At 37.1% G+C, this 26088-nt stretch overlaps 1 protein-coding gene and 1 pseudogene across 6 annotated transcripts in view; both read right to left on the bottom strand.

Moving 5' to 3' along the window:
- Positions 1–26088, bottom strand: part of MAGI2 (membrane associated guanylate kinase, WW and PDZ domain containing 2) — a 1465424-nt gene that overhangs the window by 1303737 nt on the left and 135599 nt on the right. The gene's annotated exons all lie outside the window — the stretch shown is intronic.
- On the bottom strand, positions 16065–24749 carry LOC140709538 (uncharacterized; annotated as a pseudogene).

Genomic DNA, 26088 nt, shown 5'->3' with positions numbered 1-26088 from the left:
TGCTTGAACACAAGAGGCAGAGGTTGCAGTGAGCCAAGATTGCGCCGTTGCACTCCAGCCCAGGCAACAGAGTGAGTGAGACTCTGTCTCAAAAAAAAAAAAAAAAAAAAAAAAAAAAAAAAAAAAAAGAAAAAGATAAAGAAAAAGAAAAGAAAAAGAAAATAATGAAGAAAATGAAGAATATGTATGGTAATGTTGTAGAACTTTCTCCTTAATTCAGCTAAAAACCATGTTCTTGTCACACGACCAGAAAAGATTAGGCTTGCGGACACATAGAAGGGTGTGAAAAAAGAATTTATTGGGCAGAAAAGAAAAAAAAAAAAAAACAACTCAGCAAAGCTACAGAGGTTCCCCAGGCCCCCATCTCACCAACTGAATCTCATGTTACCACTATGGAATAGGGGAGGCCAGACTCCTCCCCACTGCAAATAGCACAAATTTTCCATGGACCCGCCCCATCCTTTCAGTGCACAGGACTGTCTGTCAGAGATTCTCCGGGGAGCCCTTTTTACTTGACTGTCTCAGTGAAGTCACTTAGTAGACAGTCTATGATATCTTGCTGAGGAGTTTATTCTTTTTAGTTTTGAACATACTAGGTGATAACCTGACCTGATCAAGTCAGCATATAATTTAATTGTGCTATGTTTCATTATGTACAATAAGATTATATTGTGGTAGTTCTTTTAGTGGATAAAATAAATAAACTTCCCTAGAGAATAAATATATCTTTTCTTGATGGAATTTTAGTTTGCCATAGAATCTAATAGCAATTCAAACTTTTTCAGAAAATTTTAAAATTTAAAACATTATAAAACAAAAAAGGTAAATGACAAGCTTGATTGGAAATCCATTCGTTACAAATTTTAGAGCTAATTTCATATGTCCTCATGCCAAAAGAAGTGTTACATATTTTAAGATCAGAGTTCAGATGGGGAAGGAAAAGACAAAGATTACAGAATACATTATGGTACTTAAATACAAAATCAAGACAAAAAGGGATTTCAGTATAAAATAATCAGTGCTATCACCTGCAGTATATCCAATGGAAAAAATAATAAATAATACAACTTAGAGATTTTCTTGGTACAGCCATTAACAATATCCATAGCACATTATATTTGCTAAATACGTAATTGCTTTTCAATTACCTCTTTAAAAACTCCTTCAGGCAAGGTAGAGTCAATGGAAAACGGTTAATACACTTCCTGTTCTTCCCGGGATTATTTAGTATGCCTGTCTAGACACTTTCAAACAATGGTTTATATCACTACTTCCTTTACCTCTGGTCTAGGGGAGGTGGTGGAGTAGTGCAGCTAGTGAATGAAGCCAGGCTAGTTTTATGAAGGCAGGAATTTTTTTTTTTTTTTTTTTTTCCACACTCTTGTATCCGCAGTGACTAGCATTGTGCTTGGTACTTGGTAGACAATACCATATTTCACTGATACTAAGATGCCTTCAATTATTAGATATATCATAATTTTAAACGTGATCAAGAAGAAAACACACTTCCAATTCAATTGTGACAAATTATGTCTCATTACTTTGAATTTTACTTATATATTTATTCAAAATATTATTTTAGACTTATTTAGGCATAGATTTGTCATGTACCATTCTAGTGAAAATGAAAATAGAAAACAAGAGACCGGGCGTGGCGGCTCACACCTGTAATCCCAGCACTTTGGGAGGCTGAGGCGGGCAGAACACGAGGTCAAGAGATTGAGACCATCCTGACTAACACGGTGAAAACCTGCCTCTACTAAAAATAGAAAAAATTAGCTGAGCGTGGTGGCGGGCACCTGTAGTCCCAGCTACTCGGGAGACTGAGGCAGGAGAATGGCTTAACCTGGGAGGCGGAGCTTGCAGTGACCCGAGATTGCGCCACTGCACTCTAGCCTGGGCGACAGAGCCAGACTCCGTCTCAAAAAAAAAGAAAAAAAAAGAAAAAAAAGAAAATAGAAAACAAGAAAAGTGAAACTATTCCTAAAAATCTTCACATTCAGGATTCAACCTTCTTAATTATGCATTAACTCAGAATTGTTGAAATCCATGTTTCAGTACAATATTTTTCTTTGTGCCACAAGAGCATTGATACCGTGGCATCTCTACAAACAGTGTTCCACTCTTGTCTCTGTAGATTTTCTTCCAAGTCATTTCCACCCATTCTGTGATACTATTGCTGGTCCTTTAATCTTATCTAAAGTTGTAATAGAAAATTTTCAGACTACAATATCAGAAATCATATCCCCTTTTCATATAATTTGAAGATAGGACTACCATATGATCTGTCAATTCCGCTACTGGGTATATATCTCATGGAAACCAAATCAGTTGTGTTGAAAAGATCTCTGCACTCCCATATTTATTGTAACACTATTCATAACAGCTAAGGTACATAATCAACTGAAGTGTCCAACTACACATGCATGGATAAAGAAAGCGTGGTATATATACACAATATAACATTACTCAGCCATAAAACAAAACAAAATCCTTTCATTTGTGGCAACATGGATGAACTTGGGGGACATTATGTTAAGTAAAATAAGCCAGGCACAAAAAGACAAATACCACATGAGTTTACCCACATGTGGAATCCTGAAAAGTGGATTCATAGCAGAGAGTAGAATGGTGGTTGTCAGAGGCTGGTTAGTATAGAGGAGAGGGGAGAATGAGAAAGGTTGGGCAATGGGTATAAAATTACAGTTGGATGAAAGAAGACATTCTGGTGTTCTATTTCACGATAGAATGACTATAACTCATAATAATTTATTGCATATTTCAAGATAGCTAGAAGAGAGGATTTTGAATGTTATCACTACAAAGAAATAATATGTATTTAAAGTGATGGATGTGCTAATTACTCTGATTTGGCATTATACAGTGTAATACATGTATTGAAATATCACACCATATCCCATAAATATGTACATTATTGTGTGTCTGTTATAAGTAAAGATAAACAAAAAATAACCCTTAAGTATTTCATTAAGTTGAAACCTCAAGAGAACGGAGTCATTCAGTCATGCCAGCAGGAATAGCAATCAAGTTTGCACATGTGCAGGCAATGACAAATTCATACATCACAAGCACCACCTGGCCTGCAGTGTTTGCAATTTCCCATTAATTGAAAGATGCATCCCAATTTTAGAAGTGTAAAAATGTAAAGGATATAATTTTTCAAAATGATAAAATATGATATTAAAATACTAGAGGTGCCAGGAGGAAGATGAGCAAGACAGATGGGAATGGCACGTTTTACATGAAATAAAATAGATTAAGCATTGCATTCAGTGCCTTCTCCTTGCATTTCTTTCCTAGTAAAGAGCTGGAAGAATTCATACAATCATTTACCGGCTCTTCCCATGTGAGAACTATCATCGAGAAGGCAGTTGACTAAGAGCCTCAGTTAAATTTTAATTTATTCTAATTAGTCAGATACTATTCATTCATTTTATTAATATTTATTAATAACCTGCAGTCTACCCAGTACTCATCTAGTTGATGGGAACAGAATCATGAATCAAAAGGTCTACAGAGCTTATCTTCTAATAAGGGAAGCCCATATTGTTAATAAGTAAAAATTAACTGAATAATATAAATCCAGAGAAATAAGTTTTGTGATATTATTTTTAGAGAATAACTGGGTTTAGTGGGGTATTTTTTAGATAGGTGGTCAGGGAAGACCTCTTTGAGCAGCAATATGTATTGCCTGAGGAAAAATGAATAGCTGGGCAAATGAGTGCAAAGGACAGTTTTGAAGCACTATCTCAGCATGGCTTTCACTTAACTTTCCTCAGGTGGAAATGAGCAAATTAATATTTGCAACAGATATTCCCTGCTGCATTCCAGGTCAAAATTTAAGGGAAAACAACCATTTCTCTCCATTAAAAAAGCTGCTGATACTTTTTGTCTCTTTGTAACATCAGTAAGGACTAAAACCTGTGTATCTTCCTGAATGGACTTAGGACATGTTTGTGGTCAAAATTAAAGTTGAATGTAAGTTATGGTTTGTTTTTTATATCTAGCACATCAGCATTTCATCAGAGAACCGTGAGTACTGTCTTATTAGTTTAAAAATATTTGCTGTATATAATTACCTGTCGATTTTTCTTCAAGATTTGCTTATATTTTTGTTTTAATGAGGGTAATTTATTTTATTTTTAAAATGCAAAAATGTAATAATTGGGTCTTTGAGAGTTTTTAAGAGAGATTCACCGTCTTTAATTTCAGCAAAAGCTTAGATTCTGCAGAACAAGTAGAAACAGTTCCATCAAGTGTCACTTGGTGGCAGCATAACAAAATTGCTATGAGAGTTCCTTACTTAGGGAGCTAAGTTCTTTTAGGAACAAGCTAGTGAAAAACAATGTTATGACTATTTTGTAACACGGAAAAACCTGCCAGTGTTCTTATAATCTGTTACAATAAAAACATTTTAAAATACCATATCATAGTAAAAATTTTTTCATTAATATAGCATTCATTAAGAAATATTTATTGTTCCTATTATATGGTAGAAACTGAGTTAAGAGTTAGGACTAGGTAATTTAAGCATGGTCTCTACTTGGGGCTAAATTGTGTCCCCCAAAAATTCATATGTTGAAGTCCTAACCCCCAGTATCTTATAATGTGACTATATTTGGAATAGGGTCTTTAAAAAGGTAATCAAGTTAGAGTGAGGTAGTGAATTTAGAATGAGCTAATTCTACAGGACTAGTGTACACATAAGAAGAGAAAATTTGAAAACACATACATGCAGAGGGAAAACTGTGTGAAGACAGAGGGAGAAGACAGATATCTACACATTAAGAAGAGAAGCTTCAGAAGAAATCAACCCTATGAATACCTTAATCTCAGACTTCTAATCTCCAAAATTGTAAGAACATAAATTTCTGTTGTATAAGCCACCCCATAGTATTTTGTCATTGCAGCCCTAGCAAACTAGGCAGTTTTGATGCTCATGCCACATAACATTTTAATTTTAAAAAATTGAAGCATAGAAAAGTAATTTCTCTGCTATAACTAATAAGGCAACGTGATGGGTTTTGTAATAGATGCATGCTCAGAATTGTGAGCACAGTAGGGGGTGGAAGTAATTCTTTAGCATAATGGTGGAAGACCTTACATTAGATTATTTGATGTGGGTTTTTAAGAGTAAATAGAAATTTTCCAAGCAGAGAAATGGGAATGAGAATAAATGACATTTAGGTAAAAGAAGATATTGTAACTGGAAATGGATAGGTATGGGGTAACATAGAGTGCTGTGAAAATCTTGAGTTCTGAGTTGCTTATGGTCAGGAGATGGCCTGGAAATGTAAGTTGGGAATAGATTTTGAAGAGGCATAAGCCATGTAAAAAGATACCTTTCAGGAGGCTGAGGCAGGAGAATCACTTGAACCTGGGAGGCAGAGGTTGCAGTGTGCCAAGATTGCGTCACTGCACTCCAGCCTGGCGAGAGAGCAAGACTCCGTCTCAAAAAAAAAAAAAAAAACTTTATTGTCCAAGCCATTCCTTTCTTGAAAGAGTTTATATAAAGTTATATATTTCAAATTGGTTGGCAAAATAAGTTCAAATAGGTTGGCAAAAAAAAACCTACAAAAAATGATAATTGATCAGTGATATCATTTGGATATTTGTTCCCACCCAAATCTCATATTTAATTGTAATCCCCAATGCTAGAGGAGGGGCCCAGTGGGAGGTATTTGGCTCATGGGAGCAGATCCTCATGGCTTGGTGCTGTGCTTGTTATAGAGAGTGACCTCTCACAAAATCTGGTCATTTAAAAGTATGTGACATCTACTCCCCTCACTCTTTCTCTCTTGTTTCTGCTTTCACTATGTGAAGTACCTGTTCCCCCCTGCCTTCCACAATGACTGGAAGCTTCCTGAGACCCCCTAAAGGCAGCTGTCACTATGCTTCCTATATAGCCTGCAGACCCATGAGCCAAATAAACCTCTTTTTAAATAAATTACCCAGTGTCAGGTATTTTTAGAGCAGTGTAAGAACAACCTGATACATAAAATCAGTACTGAGAAGGAAGGCATTACTATAAAGATACCTGAAAATGTGGACGTGACTTTGGAACTGCGTAATGGGCAGAGGTTAGAAGAGTTTGGAGGGCTCAGAAGAAGACAAGCTGATGAGAGAAAGTTTGATACTTCTTGGAAACTGGTAAAATGGTTGTGACCAAAATGCTGATAGTGATACGGACAGTGATGTCTAGACTGCTGAGGTCTCAGATTGAAATGAGAAAACTTACTGGAAACTGGAGCACAGGTCACACATGTGATACCTTAGCAAAGAGTTTGGCAGCATTTTGTTCATGCCTTAGTGATATATGAAAGTATTGAATTTGAAAGTGATGATTTAGGGTATCTGGTAGAAGAAATTTTTAAGCAACAAAGCTTTCAAGTTGTGACCTGGCTGCTGCTCCTAAAAGCCTATGCTCAGATGTGGGAGCAACTAAATGACTTAAATTTCAAATTTATATTTAAAAGGGTAGCAGAGCATAAAAACTGGGAAAATTTGCAGTCTGGTCATGTATAAGAAAAAGAAAAGGCCTTTTCAGGAGAAGAATTCAAGCAGACTGTGGAGCAATCATTTGCTAGAAAGATTTGCATAACTAAAAAGAAGCCAAGTGTTGATAGCCAAGACAATGGGAAAAAGGCCTTGAAGGCATTTCAGAGATCTCTGTGGCAGCCCATCACATCACAGACCCTGAGGCCTAGGAGGAAAGAATGTTTCATGGGCCAGGGCCAGGACCCTGCTGTCCTGTGCAGCCTGGAGATATTGCTCCCACATCCTGGCTGTTCTGGCTCCAGCCTCAGCTCAAGGGGTTCCAGGTATAGCTCAGGCTGTAGCTCCAGAGGGTGCAAACCATAAGCTTGGTGGCTTCCATTTGGTGTTAAGCCTGCGAGTGCACAGAGTGCAAGACTTGAGGCTTGGGAGCCTCCATCTAGAATTCAGAGGACATATGGAAAAGTGTGGTTGCTTGACAGAAGCCAACTGCAAGGGTGGAGCCCCCACAGAGAACCTCTGCTATGGCAAGGCAGAAGATAAATGTGGATTTGGAGCCCCCACACAGAGTTCCTATTGAGGCACTGCCTAGTGGAGCTGGAAGAAGGGGGCCACTATCCTCCAGACCTGAGAATGGTAGATCCACTAGCAGCCTGTACTCTGCACCTGGAAAAGCCATAGACACTCAAATCCAGCCTAAGAGAGGAGCCATGGGACTGTACCCTGTAAAGTCACAAAAACAGAGATGCTAAGGCCTTGGAAGCTCACTCTTTGCACCAATGTGCCCTGGATGTGGGACATGGAATCAAAGGAAATTATTTTGGAGTTTGTAGATTTAATTACTGCTCCATGAGTTTTGAATTTGTGTGAGGACTGCAGTCCTTTTCTTTTGGCCAATTTCTACCTTTTGGAACAAAAATGTTTACCCAATACCTGTACTCCCATTGTATATTGGAAGTAAATAACTTGTTTTTGATTTTACAGGCTTATAGGTAGAAAGACTTGCTTTGACTCAGATGAGACTTTGGACTTTGCACTTTTTGGTTAATGCTAGAACAAGCTAAGACTTTGAGGAGCTATTGGAAGGGAATGATTGTATTTTGCAATGTGAAAAGGACATAATATTTCGAAAGGGCCACGGGTAATATAGTTTGGATATTTGGCCCTGTTCAAATCTCATGTTGAATTGTAATCCCCGATGCTGGAATAGGGCCTGGTGGCAGGTGTTTGGATAATGGGAATGAATTCTTCATGGCTTGGTGCTGTCTTCATGATAGTGAGTGAATTCTTGCAAGATCTGGTCATTTAAAAGTGTGTGGCACCTCTCCCCAACTTTCTCTCTCTTGCTCCTGCTTTCACCATGGGATGTGCCTGTTCTTTTTTTGCCTTCTGCAATGATAGGCAACTTCCTGAGACCTCCCTAGGAAATGCTGCTGTGCTTTCTGTATAGCCTGCAGAACCATGAGCCAATTAAAACTCTTTTTTAAAAATAGATTACCCAGGCTCAGGTATTTGTTTACAGCAGTTCAAGAATGGCCTAATACAGTCAGTGAAATATAGTAACCATAAGAACCAGTAATAACTGAGATTAATTTTAATCCTTCTGGAGCTAGGATACAAAGAGAAACAGGTAAGAAAGTTGGAAGACATTCAGTTTTTTAGAATATCATCTTCTTAGGGTCAATAAAACATTCTCTGTGTTAAGGACAATGTTCATATTACATTTTATATAGGGGAAATAATGAATAACATGTCCAGCAGCATTTCACAGCTAACATAGCAGCAGGCATGATATCTTTTTTCCATTATTCCCTTCTGCACAAGCTAAGGACTTAACAGTGAAATACCCTGAAGATTTCAGTAGGGGATAAATTGATGGGTTCAGGCAGCCGTCTAGGGATCTGATTGGAGCAAGGGGTAGGGTGTGTGTATATATTTAAAGTTGATGGATAACATGTGCGTTCAACAATATTTTCTAAATATTGCTGTTCTCAGTTGAGCTTTTCATAGGAGATGCAAAAAGACGTAAAATTCATGTAGTAAGCATTGGGAAGCCACTACGGATTAGTAGTCTTAGGGTCAACAAAATCAGTTAGGCATTTTGGAAAGAGAATTTTGACCATTAGTAGCAGGCCTGATTAGAGGATTAGAGACTTTCAGAATAGTGCTTGACAATGGAAGCAGCATGAGCTTATGATAAAAACATGGCTACACTATGTTTGAGTGCCCCAACGTCAAACACCACATTGCAACTGAAGCATGATATTCTAATTTCCCTGACAAAATAGTTTTATCTTTGCTATGGTACACACTTGATAAAGATATTAGAGGATGTAATGGCAGTCACTAACCAATATCATTTTAATTACACATGAGTCATACTGTTTAAACATTAATAAACTGTATAAAAATATTTCTAATATTTCTTCAGAGTCCATTAAATCCCAAACTTAGCAAAGTTTGATAGAGTTCCACAGATAAATAATTTATGATTGCCATTTATAATTAAGCACCATTTAAAATTTCCTTTAAATACCTTTCCTGCTTTGGAGATTCAGAAGGCAGAGGGTGGAAGGGGTATGAGGGACAAAAAACTACATTTGGGGTACAATGTACACTACTCAGGTGACCCGTGAACTAAAATCTCAAACTTCCCTATACAATTCATCCATATAACCAAAAACCATTTGTACCCCAAAAGCCATTGAAATAAAAACAAACTTCAAAAAATACCCTTCCTGTGGAAAGCATACTTTCAACAATATTAAATAATTATTTTAAAACACTTTAGTACTTTGGGATATTAATCTAACAGATTAAAATAATGATGCCAGTTATACATCAGTTAGTTTATTATAGGCTTCATAGAAAACAATCATCTGTGCCAAAGTGTTTTCATTAATCTAAGCTTACTTTAAAGCATAAACCTAGAAAACATACTTCTGATAGTGAATTTTAGTAAATAGGAAGATATATCTTAAAGTTCAAATTAGCAGTGATGCTCAGAATTTAAAGTTGGTTTGTTTGAATTGGTTTGTTGATTTTGTCATCAGACGATTTAGTGAATGAAAATCCATTATTGAACTCTGACAATGTTTACCATATCACTTAATCTTTCTGTAAAATATTTACTCTGAGTAACTACCACTGGTTAATATATCACATCATGAATTGATAGCCCAGAGACAAGACCTTATGTTGTTCATAGGTTAATATAATTAGGAATGATATTAAGGTTAGCTTGTCTTGCATTTCATCTAAAATAATTCTTAAACACGTGGTTAATATGTTGCTAGATCATATCTCCTTCAGTCTTAGAGAACAAATACACACACATATGTATCTACATACATGTATTTTTGTGTTTCTCATATATCCTGTATATATGATAGTCAACAAAATTGGTCGTGAAGATTGGCCTTCTTGGCAGATGAGGAGGCTGAAAGAGGGACAGAATCTCCATTCGTGCCCTTTTATTGACACCACCAGTTATCACTGAAGGATAACTGTGATAAAATTATAGTGTAATAAGACCTTTAGCGATAATTAACTAGCAGGTGAGTTTCTAAAGTGCCAATTTTAAACTGGGATGTGTGTGTGTGTATTTGTGTTTGTGTGTGTGTGTATAGATTTCTAGAGGTGAAAGCAGTTACTTATGGGGAGTTATGTTAAATTATTCAAGGTATTCAACAACCAAATCACCAGATCATATACAAAGTGGTAGCTGGAGAGGTAGGATAGAGTATTTGTATTATATTAATAATCATGGGGTTTATGAACATTGCTACTTATATTACAGTTTTTTCTTCCTTAGATACTCTGGTGATGGGAGAGGGAAGATTGAAATCTGCTGTCCTAAAACTCCCAGAAAAGATAATTTGGTTATATTCTTGGGAAAGCTCCAGATATACACAGCATTTTACTCTTTATATTTCGTTCTAGTGTGATAAACCATGAAGAGTGATTGTGTAGATAAGCTGAAAACTTCCATGATTTAGTCTGAGCCCAGCTCTTCCTTTCCGATTTTCTAAGGCTAAAAAAATTCCCTAGATTTATGCTGCCCAGACACTGCTGCTGAGCACTGAATGTCAAACGAGGAAGATGTTATGGTGAAGCACCAGATCTAATTCCCTCTCAGCTTCTCAAGTGCTATGGCCATCTCTTAGTGGGGCAAAATTAAAGAGCCAATGTGAGCCCTTAATTTCCAAATCCTAGAGTCCACATGATATTGAAAAGGAATGCATTAAATAGTCTGCACTGCTTCTATACACCTGAACCATGTGGTTAGGGAATGTTTAATGGTGTCAACCAGGAAAGGTCACAGTGCTTGTGTGTCTGGGTAATGGAAGTCTAGTGCATGATCAGATTCTAAGCAGGAAGTGATCTGCAACTCCACAGAGTACTTACAAACAACTCTCCCATCACTATGGAGTGATGATGGAAATCAGCACGGGAAAATACGAATGAAGAAATGTCAACAGAAAAAAATGCGGAGATGGACTGTTAAATGATAGGGACAACATTATCTTACATTATCATTTTCTTGGCCCTTTGGTTAAGAGCTGTCAGTTCTTAAAGAAATAATTTGGGGGACTGGTGTCAGCCTAGTAGAGCAGATTTTTCAAAAAATTATATTTAAGTTTTTATATTAATAGTAAAGCATACACATATATGTATTTAGCTTTCAGAGTATGAGCTCAGTCACTTCAACAGATCTTGTTTGTTTCCTTCACTGGAAGCTTTGATTTAAAAACTGATTCTTCTCTGGATTCTGTTGAGTTTCTAACCACATTAAATGAGGTAAATAATAATGGTATAACACTTGAAGTAGTATTTGACTAATGAAGATCCCAATGGGAGAACATTGATGTATTAATACCTCATTCTTTCACAATATTTATTTATTCTTATCTCTTTGATGTTAATTACTACATTATGTTAGAACTAATTTGACCATGTAACTCTTCCTTATCTCATTTGGATTTTTAAGCATTTTCCATACCTTGGTGTTTACTCTAAAATAAGATACTTATTTTAAAAGGGATCTAGGCTGGTCACAGTGGCTCACACCTGCTCTCCAAGCACTTTGGGAGGACAAGGCAGAGGATTGCTTGACCAGGAATTTGAGACCTGCCTAGACAAAACAGTGAGACTCTGTCTCTACAAAAAATAAGAATAACATAAAAATAAATTCTCCAGGCATGGTGGCACATGCCTATAGTCCCAGCTTCTCAGGAGACTAACACAGGAGGATCCTGCAAGCCCAGGAGTTTGAAGCTGCAGTGAGAATGATCATGCCACTCCCACCTGGGTGTCAGAGTGAGACCCTTTGTAAGTATGTAACAAGTAAATAAATAAGATCTAAAACTCCTTTGGTGAGGCATAGTAAAGACTTTAGAAATTGAACTACATATTCCTCATATTCCTGTACTATCTTTTTTTTTTTTTTTGAGACGAGGTAGGTGGGGATGTCTTCCTGTTGGCCAGGCTGGAGTGCAGTGGCACAGTCATGGCTCACTGCAGTCTTTACCTTCTGGGCTCAAGTGATCCTTCCACTTCAGCCTCTGAAGTAGCTGGTACTACAGGCAGGTGCTACCACATCTGGCTAAAACACACACACACACACACACATATATATATATGTGTGTGTGTGTGTGTGTGTGTGTGTGTGTGTGTGTGTATATATTTCTTTTTCTTTTTTGTAGAGATGGGGGTCTTCTTATGTTGTCCAGGCTCGTCTCAAACTCGGGCTTAAGTGATTCTCCCACATCATCCTTCCAAAATATTGGGATGAGTGGTATGAACCACTGCACCTGGCTGCTTTTTTGATTTGACATGAAACCATAGATCTACATTTTTACTTTCAAATTCTTTCTGTAATATTTGCATAGATGAGCATTTTTCAATATGTCAACTTGAATTTGTCTCTGTTGAACTTTACCTTGTCATGATGCAGATTTTTTTTTCTTGCCTTTTTGCATAAATCTTATGAAGTGGTCTGCATTTCAAACTTTCAACAGTCAGTCTAAATGTAAACAACAAACCATGACACTTCAGGGGCATTGTAAGCATTTACTGTGTATACCTACTCTGAGATTCTATGAAGTATTTGAAGCTGTTGTCGAATTGAATCTACATGTAAATCTTTGAATGCTTTCCTTTGATTTCTGAAGATTTCTTTTTTTTTTTTTTTCCAGATGGAGTCTAGCTCTCACCCAGGCTGGAGTGCAGTGATCTTGGCTCACTGCAACCTCCACCTTCCTGGTTCAAGCAATTCCCCTGCCTCAGCCTCCTGAGTAGCTGCGATTACAGGTGACCGAAACCATACCCAGCTTTATTTTATTTTATTTTATTTTTGGTATTTTTACTGGTCTATGCTTGAATTTTGAGGCTGCCAGGATGAATTTATCCTGAAAACTTCTTCTGAGGGTATCTCACAAAAATATAATGACTCATACCGAGCAGCAGGAGTGCTAGGGAACTTACAATCTGCCTCAGAACAAAATGGACAGTTACTGAGGAGTTAGTGAGAAGTGTGGTACCATGCAGTGCCTTACTCCAGGTGATTCTGAATGAATGCTTTATCAGCCATTGTTCTCGAAACAGCAGTGTAAAATCATAGTTACAACTAGTGGGCCCAGATGGACACAGTTTTAAGCTATATTCTAAGAAGAGTCACAGAATAATTGAACTTCTTAATTGCTAACCAGATCTAGAAGTTATTTCCAGAGTTAGTGATACTTAGGAGTCTACGTAAAGAATTAGGATATAGATTAAGTGAGAGGCTTCACCAGAGGCTTTCCCTGAAATGTAAATTGTGTCAGGCTGTGAGAAAATTGCTGTCTGGCAGGTCTGCTTTTCCTCCATCCCTACCCGCATCATCTACGGGAGAACGGTTTCCCTCTATTGTCACTTTTATCTAAGATAAAGTAGATGTAATTGGATTTCTTTACCTTTATTGTCAGGAAAAAGAAATAACGTTGATGTGATATAATCAGGAACTTTGGATGAGGGTTTAAGATAAATGTTGGAATCCTGGATTTTTAACCTAGATATAGCTTTTTGGTTAAAAGAATGTGGCCTGGAGCGGAACATTACATTATAGGAGATTTGAAAGCCAAAGTCTCCTCCTATTGTGATTCTTTAAAGTGTCAAACTATCAGTACAATCAATACCTGGGTAAACACTTTATTGAAACAACTTCTGAATATTCTTATTTTAAATTGAAGATTAGAAACTGCCTTACTCTGAAATATGAAAGGAAATATGGCTGTAAGGCTAGTTCAGTCTTTCCCTCTTTAACCACCATAGAAATTTCTGAGTTTGGTCTCACATTCCTACAGAAAAATATGGCTAAATAGATGTTCGAGCTACGCCCATTATCTTTGGGGAGCTGGGATTGGAAACTGGTTATGAGTCAGATAAAAGAAAATGGATCCACTTCAGGATGGCATGTGAAATAAAATTATATTACTGTATTTATTGAATGCTGCGTGTATGAAAAAATAGTGTTTAGTATTATAAAGTCATATTGAAATGATTTTAATAGGAAATAGACAAACTGCTAGATTTCACACAGACATTGTCATGGAAATATTGACGTTGCCAACACATGTAGCTCAATTTTCCCGCTGATCTTATGAAATAGATTCTGCTCTTTCTCTCTGAACACCAACATATGTTCTCAGTACAGAGACAAGTCACTCAAAACAGAAGGTGTATAGCTTCTCTTGGAGTGTTTCCCAGGACAGTGGCCTCCGGTGCAATCTTTGGCTATGGAAGCATGAGTGAGTTCAATAGTGCAATAAACATTCTTCCCTTCCTCCACATTAGTGGCCCAAATACTAATTTGTCCAAGAAATTGCCTGCTGGTGCTGTAATTTCAACTCCCTCTTCAACTGGCAGAAAGGTTTTCATGTCCACAAACAAATAAAAGAACAGGGACATATCTATTGAGACAGCTGAACATTAAACCTCTAATTGCTTAAAGTAATTTGGAAACATATTTCTGGAATCATAATACAAAGAAGAACATGCCTTAAATTAATTATTAAGTAAATAAGGACAATTTGAATTATTTCTACCTGATCTCATTTCTGTTCCTCATTTACTAAGTATGTTAAGAATTACTCTCAGAGTCTAGGCAAGCCAGCTGTAAAGTAATAATCATTTCTTTTCTTAAGAAAATAAGGGTTAAATTAAATCAGGAAAGAGTAGAAACAGCAGTGAGAATAAAATGCTTTAGAGTATTTACGAGAATTGCTTAGAATACTAATAACCTCAAAATTAATTCAAAGTTGAACTTTTTTTTAAAACTTTACCCTGATTAAAAAACAAAATTTTTCATTGACAAAGAAAAACAAAGCCTCAGTTAAACTTATTTCATTCCCACCTATTCTCTTTGTTCTCTCTTCTACATTCATCTACCTTTAAATATACTGAAAGTTATATCCCCAAATATGTATAATATTTGCAGTACAAGTTTCTTGTGATAATCACTTTTGTTTTGTAGATGTTTTTATGCTGTCTAGCTCAATTCAATTCTAATGCATTTCTCTTTTACTTAACAGTCTCAATATGTGTGATAGAAACTCTGATTATCCCAGAGATTATAACATGTTGGATGGAAGAAGAATAAAAGGCAATACATATAGATAAGTCTTTCAAGATTTGTGTTGGATGAGGAAACTAGTTTAGAGATTTTGTTTTTGTTTCTCTTTTGGCTACATTTTCCTTAAATTTCCTATGGTGACATTGTATATATATATATATGATTTAGAGATGTGCTTTTACATTAAAATATGTAGAGCTATTCCATTCAATTTTCTGCTATTGAATATTTCTTAAAGACTCAGCATACATGCTAGCACGAGACATACACTTCTTTTATTGGAAAACTTCAGTGAGAACACTGAAGGAGAACAGTGTTCAGAAGAACGCTGAACACTATAGTAAAAAATTAGTTTCACTCGACACAGTATATAATCTGTCTATAAGCATTTAGCTTTCTGTGTGGCATAATTAAAATATGACATAAAATTCAACTTATCAGATCTTTCATTGTTTATGATGTTTATCTAATATCTAGGGAAAAAAAATCCCTTATGTATACTTGTGTTCATCACTGTGAAGATAATGTTACCTTAGTCCCTCTCAAATGCAATCAGGAACGACTATGATTAGAAAAGTATTTCCATCAGGTCAGGCGCAGTGACTCACGCCTGTAATCCCAGCACTTTGTGTGGCCAAGGCAGGTGGATCATCTGAGATCAGGAGTTCAAGACCAGCCTGGCCAACATAGTGAAAACCTGTTTTTCCAAAAAAAAAAAAAAAAAAAGAAAAGAAAAGAAAAGAAAGAAAAAAAAAGAAAAGAAAAGAAAGAAAGAAAGAAAAAATTAGCTGAGCATGGTCGTGCACACCTATATTCCCACTACTCAGAGGCTGAGGCAGAAGAATCGCTTGAACCCAAGAGGCGGAGGTTGCAGCAAGACGAGATCGTGCCACTGCACTCCAGCCTGAGAGACAGAAAGAGACTCCATTTTAAAAAAAAAAAAGAGAGAGAGAGAGAAAAAAAATCTCCATCAGTTTTAAGTATTCAAATGCATTTTTGTGTACAAAATTCTCTGCTAAGTACAGATGAAAGTATTCTAAAGATACAGCAATCCATGGAGGGATGAAAGAACATAAGGCATTTATTATTGAAGCAACCAAAAGAGGGAAAGGGAAGTGGTGTTCAAAATTTAGTGTGCATCAGAATCACCAGGAAAGTTTGCTAAACATTGAAATTCCTGAACTCTCCTAACTGGAAATAATTCGATATGCCTGGGATCCAGAGATCTGCATTTTAACAAATACTCTCGGAAATTGTGACGTATTTAATTTGGGGACCAAGCTTTCAGCCTAAGAAAGGTAATAAACTAAATTATTGGGTAAGTATTAAAGAAGGAGTTAGTGAAGCAGAGAACAGATGGGAAGGAAGTCATTAGCAAATAAAGCTGGTAATCTTGTTTCCTATTTCACTGGAATAAGGGAAGTAACCAGAAAAGAATTCCCAAACATTCCACAGAACATTTATCTATTCATTTCTACCTGTGACCCTGTATCAAGTAAAATTTATCGCTATGAGCAAATTGTGACCCTAGTTGAGACCAATCACTTCAACTGACCAGCAGAACCCATTCTCTTATCTACTGAAGGTTCCAGAAATTCTTGCTTTTCTACTTCTGTATGACATTTACCTCTTTGTTCTCTGATCATTATCACATTAAGAAGTATTCCCATATTTCTCTCATTTTAAAACACACACACACACACACATGTGCACACACACACACCCCTCTCCATTTCATGCCCTCGACTCGTCCTAGTTTTATTTATCTCTTTACAATAAAACCACCCCAAACAAATTGTTTCTGATCACTATTTTCAATTTTCCTACTTCCATATTTTCCTGGTCTCTCTCCAATCAGAATTTTCCCTTTTCCATCAAAACTGCTCATAAAAGATCACCAACGACCCCTATGTTGCTAAAACCATGATCAAATCTCAGTTCCCATCTCACATGGTCTAATACTGGCATTTGAATTAGGTCATGCCTCTAGATCAGGGATGTCTAATCTTTTAGCTTCCCTGGGCCACCTTGGAAGAAGAATTGTCTTGGGCCACACATAAAATACACTAACACTAATAATAGCTGATGAGCTAAAAATAAATCACCAAAAAATTCTCATAGCGTTTTAAGAAAATTTATGAATTTGTGTTGTGCTGCATTCAAAGTCATCCTGAGCTCCATGCGGCCTGTGGGCTATGGGTTGGACAAGCCTGCTCCAGATTCAATATCCCCTAACACTTGACTTCCAGGACATCAGAATAGGATTCCTTTGTAGGCTCCTTTGCTTCTTATCTTCCCATCCCTTTCCCTCTCCTCCCACTACCACCTGCCCCTATCTCCCTTCACTGCTTTATTTGATGTTACATCAGTTCTCATAACTTTACATACCATCTACAAGCAGATGATTCCCAAACGTAAACCTCCAGCCAGACCCTTTCCCATTAATGTCAGATTCAGATTCCCACAGTTGTTGAATGTTCAATAAACACCTCAAATTTAACATCATCAAAAAGAATCTTGTAACCATTTGCACTCCTCTCTACTAATGTACACTTACACACCATTTCCCATCTCAGTAAAAGGCAACTCTATACTACAAGCTGCTCAGACAAAAAATCTTGAAGTCATTCTTGCCTTCTCTCTTTTTGTCATATCTCATATCTAGTCCATTAGCAAATCCTTTGTCCCTATTTTTAAAATTTGTATATCCAGAATATTACCTCTTACTGCCTCTATTGCTAACATTCCAGTCTAAACCTCTCATATTTTTCTCATGAGGCAACTATTTAATTCACATTAAGGTCATGTCACTCTTCTGTTCAAAACCCTAAGATTCCCATCTCACTCAGAGTAAAAGCCAAACCTTTATAAAGCCCTTCAGTGGAAACTTATGTCAAGTAAATTCAAGTCAAGCTATGATAAGTCAAGTCGAAGCATGTCAATCAATCCAAGATGAGACAATTCTAGTCATGTCATGTCAGGACACAAGTTAAGACAAGGCAGGTCATGTCAAGTCCTAGATGATCTCCCCACCCACTATTACTTCTTGATCTGTTTCCTTCCAATTCTTCGTCTCAGTAGGCACCAACCACACTGGCCTCCATGCTATTCCAGAACTCCCCAATCATGATCTTTGCTAGTGCTGTTCTATCTGAAATGCTTCCCCTGGAAATCTCTATTACTTACCCACTTACTGATTTTCCATCTTTACTCAAATGTCACGCCTTCAATCAGTCTTGTCTATTCTATGTACTATCGCAACATAGCCTCACCAACACACTCTGACTTCTGTCTCTCATTTTTTTGGCATTTAATTCATAACTAATAACATATAATTTACTTATTCATCTTGTTTATTGTCTATAATTCCCCTCTCTCTCTCAAAATATAAAGTTCCTAAATGTTTGTCTCACTTCTTAACTACTGTGTTCTAGAGAAGTGCTTGGCACAAAGTGTGCACACAAAACATAGTTCTTGAAAGATGGATGAATGTCATGAAGAGCACTGTCAAAACCTAAGTGTTGGGATCTCCTTGAATCTGGATAAAAATCTTAGCTAATTCATATCAGAAGGTGTAATGGCAGCTGATGGTGAAGTCACAATAAAGATGCAGTTGCCCTATACAGGCACCCTCCTCCCCCTCCACCTTCTTCCCTTTAGCTTGTATGCAACACTATCTAGTCTTTGTAAAGGAACATTTTCTAAATATCTTGGGAGAGTTTTGATGAAGTCAGTACTTTTTATTACATGGAATATTTTCTAAATAATACATTTTAAACGTGTAAGACAAAATTCAATTATAGACTTCCTCCTTTTCCCTCTCCCTACTTTAAAGATCGTTTTAAGTAAAACTATGTGGTTCACAGAATATATGTGGGGCTTATCAGGACACAGGAATACTACTACTGAAATTATTATTTCTTGTAAGCCTTTGTAAGCTTGATGTGGCAATGTAAAAAATACACAAAAACTAGGCAAACTTTCTTTTCTGAAACATCAACTCCAGTTATAATTAGATTTCTGAAATCGGTTTTAACAAAGCTAGGACTGGGCCCATATCTGCAGGTTGTCTCCTTGTTCACAGCTATACGTCCAGGATCTAGCAGAGTGCTTGATAAACAGAACTCTTCCTTTTTCTTACTGTCTCAATCTCTCTCTTCTCTTTTCCTCCCTTCCTGCTCCCCTCTCCCCCCACCTCTCTGAGAGAGAGAAGAACTGAATTAAATTGAATGATTAATTTCCAACTATACATGATACAATTGATTGAATTTTAGCATTGTTGCCTTAAAGGGTATCATTTAGGCCAACTTAAACTCAAATAAGGTACAAAAGATTATAAAAACCAGGATAAAGATAATAAGGAGAGCCAATTCTATTTGTTTGTTTATAAAAGCCCATGTTAAGAGAACTGTTAGCCTTACTTTTATTTTTGAAATTCTTCAAATCAACCTACTAATAAATGTTCATAGTTTGTTCTATTCATTGTGCTAGACAATTTAGATACATTATTTAATTTACTTTTTTTTTTCTTTTTCTTTCCTTTTTTTTTTTTTTTAAGATGGAGTTTCACTTTGTTGTCCAGGCTGGAATGCAGAGGCCCGATCTCAGATAACTGCAACCTCCACCTCCTGGGTTCAAGTGATTCTGCTGCCTCAGCCTCTCAAGTAGCTGAGACTACAGGGACATGCCAGCATATCCTGCTAATTTTTGTATTTATTTATTTTATTTTTAGATGGAGTCTTGCTCTTGTCACCCAGGCTGGAGTGCAGTGGTACAATCTTGGCTCACCGCAGATGCTGCCTCCTAGGTTCAAGCGATTCTCCTGCTTCAGCCTCTTGAGTAGTTGGGATTACAGTCGTCCACCAACATGCCCAGCTAATTTTTATATTTTTAGTAGAGACGGAGTTTCACCATGTTGGCCAGGCTGGTCTCGAACTCGCTGACTTCAAGTGATCTGCCTGCCTTGGCCTCCCAAAGTGCTGGGATTATGGGCATGAGCCACCACACCAGGCCTTATTTTTGTATTTTTGTAGAGACGGGGTTTCACCATGTTGGTCATGCTGGTCTCAAACTCCTGACCTCAAGTGATCCACTTGCCTCAGCCTCCCAAAGTGCTGATATGACGCGCATAAGCCGCCGTGCCTGGCTTATTTCTTTTACTTTAAAGAGAAGTCCTATGACCTGGGAATTTCTCTGGCCCATATAATTCAAACTGCTTATCAGAACTCTATATATGTCACATGCATTAAGCCCTGTAGAGTCATGGAATATTATCCTTGAGAGGGATTTTAGTGGATTTTCATTGTTTCCTTTTTTTTCTTAAGAAACATTACTCTTTCCTGCTAAATGCATTGCAGTCTTCCTCCTGAGGATCAATTTTTCTCACACTCCTAGTCCTTGGTCTTCTGACGAGATAGTTCTAAGTCAACCAACATGGCTCATTTTTCTGAGTACAGTGAGAGGTTTAGAGATGTACATGTGACCAATCAAACTACCTAAGATAAACGGTGACTTTTACTGGGACATATAAAGAGAAACTTTTGCTGTTCTCTTATGCACTCAAATCAGAAAAGTTTTAGCCCTGTGACCTCTTGGTAGAATTTTGGAGCCAGGTAGAGAGAAGTGCCCTAAAATGAAACTCAGATAAGGAAATGAAATGTACATGAAGAAACTGGGCTCTAATTGTATCACTGGAACTTTGAACAAAGCCTAGCCAATCCCCGGACTGCTCTCTTATGTGACATAATAAATTACTTTTATTGCTTAGGCTGGTTTGAGCTGGATTTTCTATCACATGCAACGCAAAGTTTACTAAGTGATACAAAATTCTTCACATTTGTAACTCTAAGAAAATCATGTTAAAAATGCAATTTTGTTCATAATAGTAGTATAAACTAGATTTAACTCTTTTTTTTTTTTTTTTTTTAAGGCGGAGTCTCGCTATTTCCAAGCTGGAATGCAGTGGCATGATCTCGACTCACTACAACCTCCACCTCTTGGGTTCAAGCAATTCTCCTGGCTCAACCTCCTGAGTAGCTGGGATTACAGGCATGTGCAACTATGTCCAATTAATTTTTTTTTTCTGTATTTTTAGTAGAGACGGGGTTTCGCCACGTTGGCCAGGCTGGTGTTGAACTCCTGACCTCAGGTGATCCACCTGCCTCAGCCTCACAAATTGCTAGGATTACAGGTGTGAGCCACTGTGCCCAGCCTAATTCATTTTTTTTTTTAAAGTAATAATCCGACCCACCAAATTTCCACCAGTAGATATTCAATGTTTAATAATTTGGTGGGTAAAATTTGGATGCATGTTTACAAGTTCAGATGATATGAAAACGTACCACAGCTGTATCATAAATCCTATATCTATTTTTTAATTTGAGGCAGCATTCAAGTATAAGTAGGATGCCCAGGTGAATGTGTTGAGGCTGGGGGAGGGAAAGGAGATATTTTTAATGGTGGTAGAGCATAAAGTCCAGTAGCTCTGGGCAAAAGCGTAGAGAGAAAAAGAGAAGGAGGCAGGAATGGAGTCAAGGCTGGATGGAGACCTGAGATGAGGAGACAAAGTTGAAATTTGACAGGGAACTGTGATTTTTGCTATGGGCAAAAGATACGTATTAGAGTTTCTAAAAGGAAGGAGGAGTGAGAAGGGATCCAAGTTGGACCATTCCAATGTAGGAGGCAGGTCAAGGCTGAGAAGCTACTAAATAGCTACATGGCCCTGGGCAAGTTATTTAACTCCTGTGAGCTTGATTTCCATATCCATAAAAGGAGAATCATAACACTCACCACACAGGGTAATTGTGAGGATTACATGTGAATATAACATAAGCCTCAAAATTAGAAGAGCATCAGGGGACAGGTCAAGGCTGAGAAGGAAGAGAATTGTGGGTAGTGTATGGTAGTTAGATGTATGTCTCCTACTTTGACTTTTGGCAAAGTCTTTCCCTCTTTTCAATGTCTTTCTCTTTTCTCATCTTCATTTCAACCTTTAATTTCCACCACTACCACCCCCTACTCCAAGTTACTCTTTGTTTTTCTCCATTTGTCACTTTCAAATAAATGATATTTTATAGAATAGGAATAACACCACCAGTATTAATATTTAAATAGTACATCCTAGCTTATAAAATAGTTTCATATCCACAGTTTCATGTGGCCGACTGAAGAATATGTGCTATTTTATATATATACACACACATATGTGCACATGTACATGTATGCATATGTATATATTCATATGTACATACATATGTATTTCTGTATTAGAAGAAACTTTTTTCTTTGTCCTTCCAAAGAAGCTACGTTTGTCAGTATTTTTTCAGTCTTGAGAAGATTTTGATTTTCTTATTCAGAAGGTCAATAACCTTGATTCATTTTCTTATCCTGTACTTCCATCCTCTACTAATTTTGAGGCTAATATTGTATCAGACCAATTCTGTCTCTTTTAACAGAATTATGGGTTACATATCAAGGAAAGAAGGTAACTAACTTTTATTAGGTGCAAATTATGTGCGGGGCACTCTGCAAAGTCCTTTATATTCCCATTTAATCCTAACAATTATCCTGTGTGGTGAGTGTTACGATTCTCGTTTTATGGATGAGGAAATCAAGGCTCACAGAAGTTAAATAACTTGCCTAGGGTCATGTAGCTATTCAGTAGTACAGCTGGATCCAGGAGCCCATGTTCTTTCTACTATAACAAATTACATTTCTAAGTTAATGTAGAAAAAATTGTAGGTTTTTTTTCTTTTCTTTTTCTTTTGAGGCAGAGTTTCGCTCTTGTTGCCCAGGCTGGAGTACAATGGCATGATCTCAGCTCACTGCAACCTCTGCCTCCTGGGCTCAAGTGATTCTCCTGTCTCAGACTCCTGAGTAGCTGGGATTACAGGCATGCACCACTACGCCCGGCTAATTTTCAGTATTTTTACTAGGGATGGAGTTTCGCCTTATTGGTCAGGTCTTGAATGCCTGACCTCAGGTGATCTGCCCACCTCGGTCTCCCAAAGTGCTGGAATTACAGGCATGAGCCAGCATGCCCAGCCAAATTGTAGTTTTTAGAAAGATTTCCCCTCATATGCTGTCAAAAATTGAGATGGCAAACTGAAGTCAGAGTATATAATACACCGACTGTCCAATAGAACATACTGAGCCACAAATGCAAGCCAAAGATGCATTTTGTAAAAATCTTAGTAACCATGTTACAAAATAAAAACATATAGGTGAAGTTAATATTAACAATACCTTATATTTCATCAGAGATATCAAAATAAACATTTCAACATGTAATCGATATAAAAATTTCAATAAGATTCTTTACATTCTATTTTTTCACACAGAGTTTTTGAAATCCAGTATAAACGTTACACTCATAGCCCAATTCATGCAAGCTACATTTGAAGTGCTCAATAGCTATATGGCCACTGGCTCTCATCCTGGACAGCACAGGTGTATATAGCCCTTAATAGACCCAATACTGCCTCATTTCCTTTGCTTGCCATGAAGGCTTCTTAGGGAGTCCTGTGAACTCAATGACTCATCCTCCTTTGCATTTGTTTACTTACTGGAATGTGCCTGGTATCAGCCAGCAGCATGTCAGTTCAGTTAAGATGACCATTTTCTCCTGGCTTCCTAATTCTCCAGCTTTTGCTTTACTTAACCTCCCTGCTGCTCTTTGACCAATATTGATGGCTGCCTCTGCTTCAAAACTCTTCCCTCTGGATTTCTATGAATTCACTCCGTCTCCGTGATTCTACTTAGACTCCTCCCCTCTTACACAGAAACAGTAGCCCACAGCCGCCTTCTTTTTGCTCTCTTTTCTGGGATTGCTTCACCTGTCATCTATGTATACATTGAGGAAAACAAAATCAAATGCCCTCCAGACCTTTGTCATAAAATCACCTCTATATATTCAAGTGCCAAAAGTTCATTTGGATACATAGTTAAAATATCATTTATAAAATTTCAATACCACAACACACACCGCTTCATATTAATCATCTGTAGGTTGAGGAAACATTTATTTTCTTAAAAAAAAGGTGCTGGCCAAGTGGGTTATAATTTATTTGTCTCATTAAGTAAATTGAAAAAATTAAGAAAAGGAAAGCCATAAAAAATACAATGTAAGTTGATTGATAAATGGAATAAAATTCCTTTTGTGGAATTACATCTCTCTCAAAGTGAAATAATGGCTGTCCTTTTGAATTATTTATTTTGTTAGTTTGACTACTATCAGCAATACTACCATCCAAGGAATGTGATGATAAATTCTGAATAACTATACTTATCAAATTTTTACTCCGACATAATATATTAGGCATGTGTTAAAAACTGCACAGTGAAGAAAACAAATACATCAGAGTATTTATGGACTCTGTTGTACTATGTATTAGTTTTCAGACTCCTTTAGTACAATATTTGCTTTTGCACAGGAAACAAAGACCATTTCTCACATGACGTTAAAAAAATAATTAAACAAATTTGCTATAGTTATTCTCTTTTTCCAGTAAGTTTTCCTTCCATCTTTAATTCCACTTACCGTCAGTTCAAGCACACTACTGCTGCTCACGGGGTACACTCTGTCTGTATATGAGTTACAGTAAAAGAGCTGGGTCATCATCATTTCCCCATACCCCATCAAGTATTTGCATTATAAATATGCATTAAATAGACTTTTTTGCTTGGGAGCTGCTATTCACAACCTCTCTCTTTTTTGCCACTGTACCTCAGATTTACTATATGAAAGGGTTCTTAAAGCCAGATGTGATTGGTATCTCAGTGTCTGCAGTCAATCCCTGATTTTTGAGGCTAGTTTTAGAACATTTATTCAACTTTCTTTCCTGACTTTCCTGCATTTGACTATCTACCCTCAGATTACAGACAGGTAAGTTTGGGATGCTTGTCACCGTTTTTTCTTCATACACATCCAGACTCATAAAGTCCCCGAGAAAGAGGACACTAACACATACAAATGCTTGAGTGAATATAGTGTAGTGTAATGCAATAAACACCCTTTAATTTCTATGGTATGACTGTTTCAGACGCTTGCTTTTCATGCTAATTGTCTTTCAATATCCAGTTTTACTTCTTCTTTAATAACAGAATCCTGGACAACGCGTTTTGCTAAGAAACTCCCAGCCTCACCTTCATAGTTGGCTATGGTCATGTAACTAAGTCTGGCCAATCACATTTAAGAGAAGTATGTATGTGCCTATGGGAAATTCTTAAAAGGGAGTAGCGAGCACAGCCTTGAATGTTGACATAATAGGTGGAACTCTAGTCATCATCTCGACTCTTGAATTTGGAAAGCCCAAGCTAAGAATGACAAAGCAGAAAATATGAGCCATGATAGCATTATTGATGGTCATAGGAGGCCTGTACAGCCTACTTATGAATTCCTTTTCTGTTAGGGACAAATAAACTTCTACCACCTTAAAACTAATTTTATTTTGCTCTTCTTGTTGAATGAAGTCACATCTAAGCCTAACTGGTACACGCACCCAAATGGCTTCCTGAAACCTAGAGGTGACAGATTTCAAGCAGACAGACATGATTGACCCATTTCCCAGGAAGATTCATAATCATGTTTTCATCACCTAAAATTTAGTCTCAAGTGTTATTTGTTAGTATTATATCTGATTGGGTACTTTGCAAAGGGCATGACTGACTACTTGACTGCATTTTCAAATGCATAGGTTAAGTAACGGAATTGACTGCTGTTTTTCCTTCTTTGTGCTACTGAGGAAATTCAGTGATATGTCTTGGACATTCCTGGTGCTGACTGCTACATATTCTAAATGATTATCAGATCACAATCCCAGTAATTATTTAATAAATCTGTATCTTTTTTTTTTTTTTTTTGAGACGGAGTTTTGCTCTGTCGCCCAGGCTGGAGTGCAGTGGTACGATCTCCGTTCACTGCAAGCTCCACCTCCCGGGTTCACACCAAGCTCCACCTCCCG

The sequence above is a fragment of the Chlorocebus sabaeus genome, chromosome 21 (genome assembly GCF_047675955.1).
Source record: "Chlorocebus sabaeus isolate Y175 chromosome 21, mChlSab1.0.hap1, whole genome shotgun sequence".
Lineage (NCBI taxonomy): Eukaryota > Metazoa > Chordata > Mammalia > Primates > Cercopithecidae > Chlorocebus > Chlorocebus sabaeus.
Note: the sequence above shows the minus strand (reverse complement) of the source record. Positions and strands in the feature narration are given on the sequence as shown.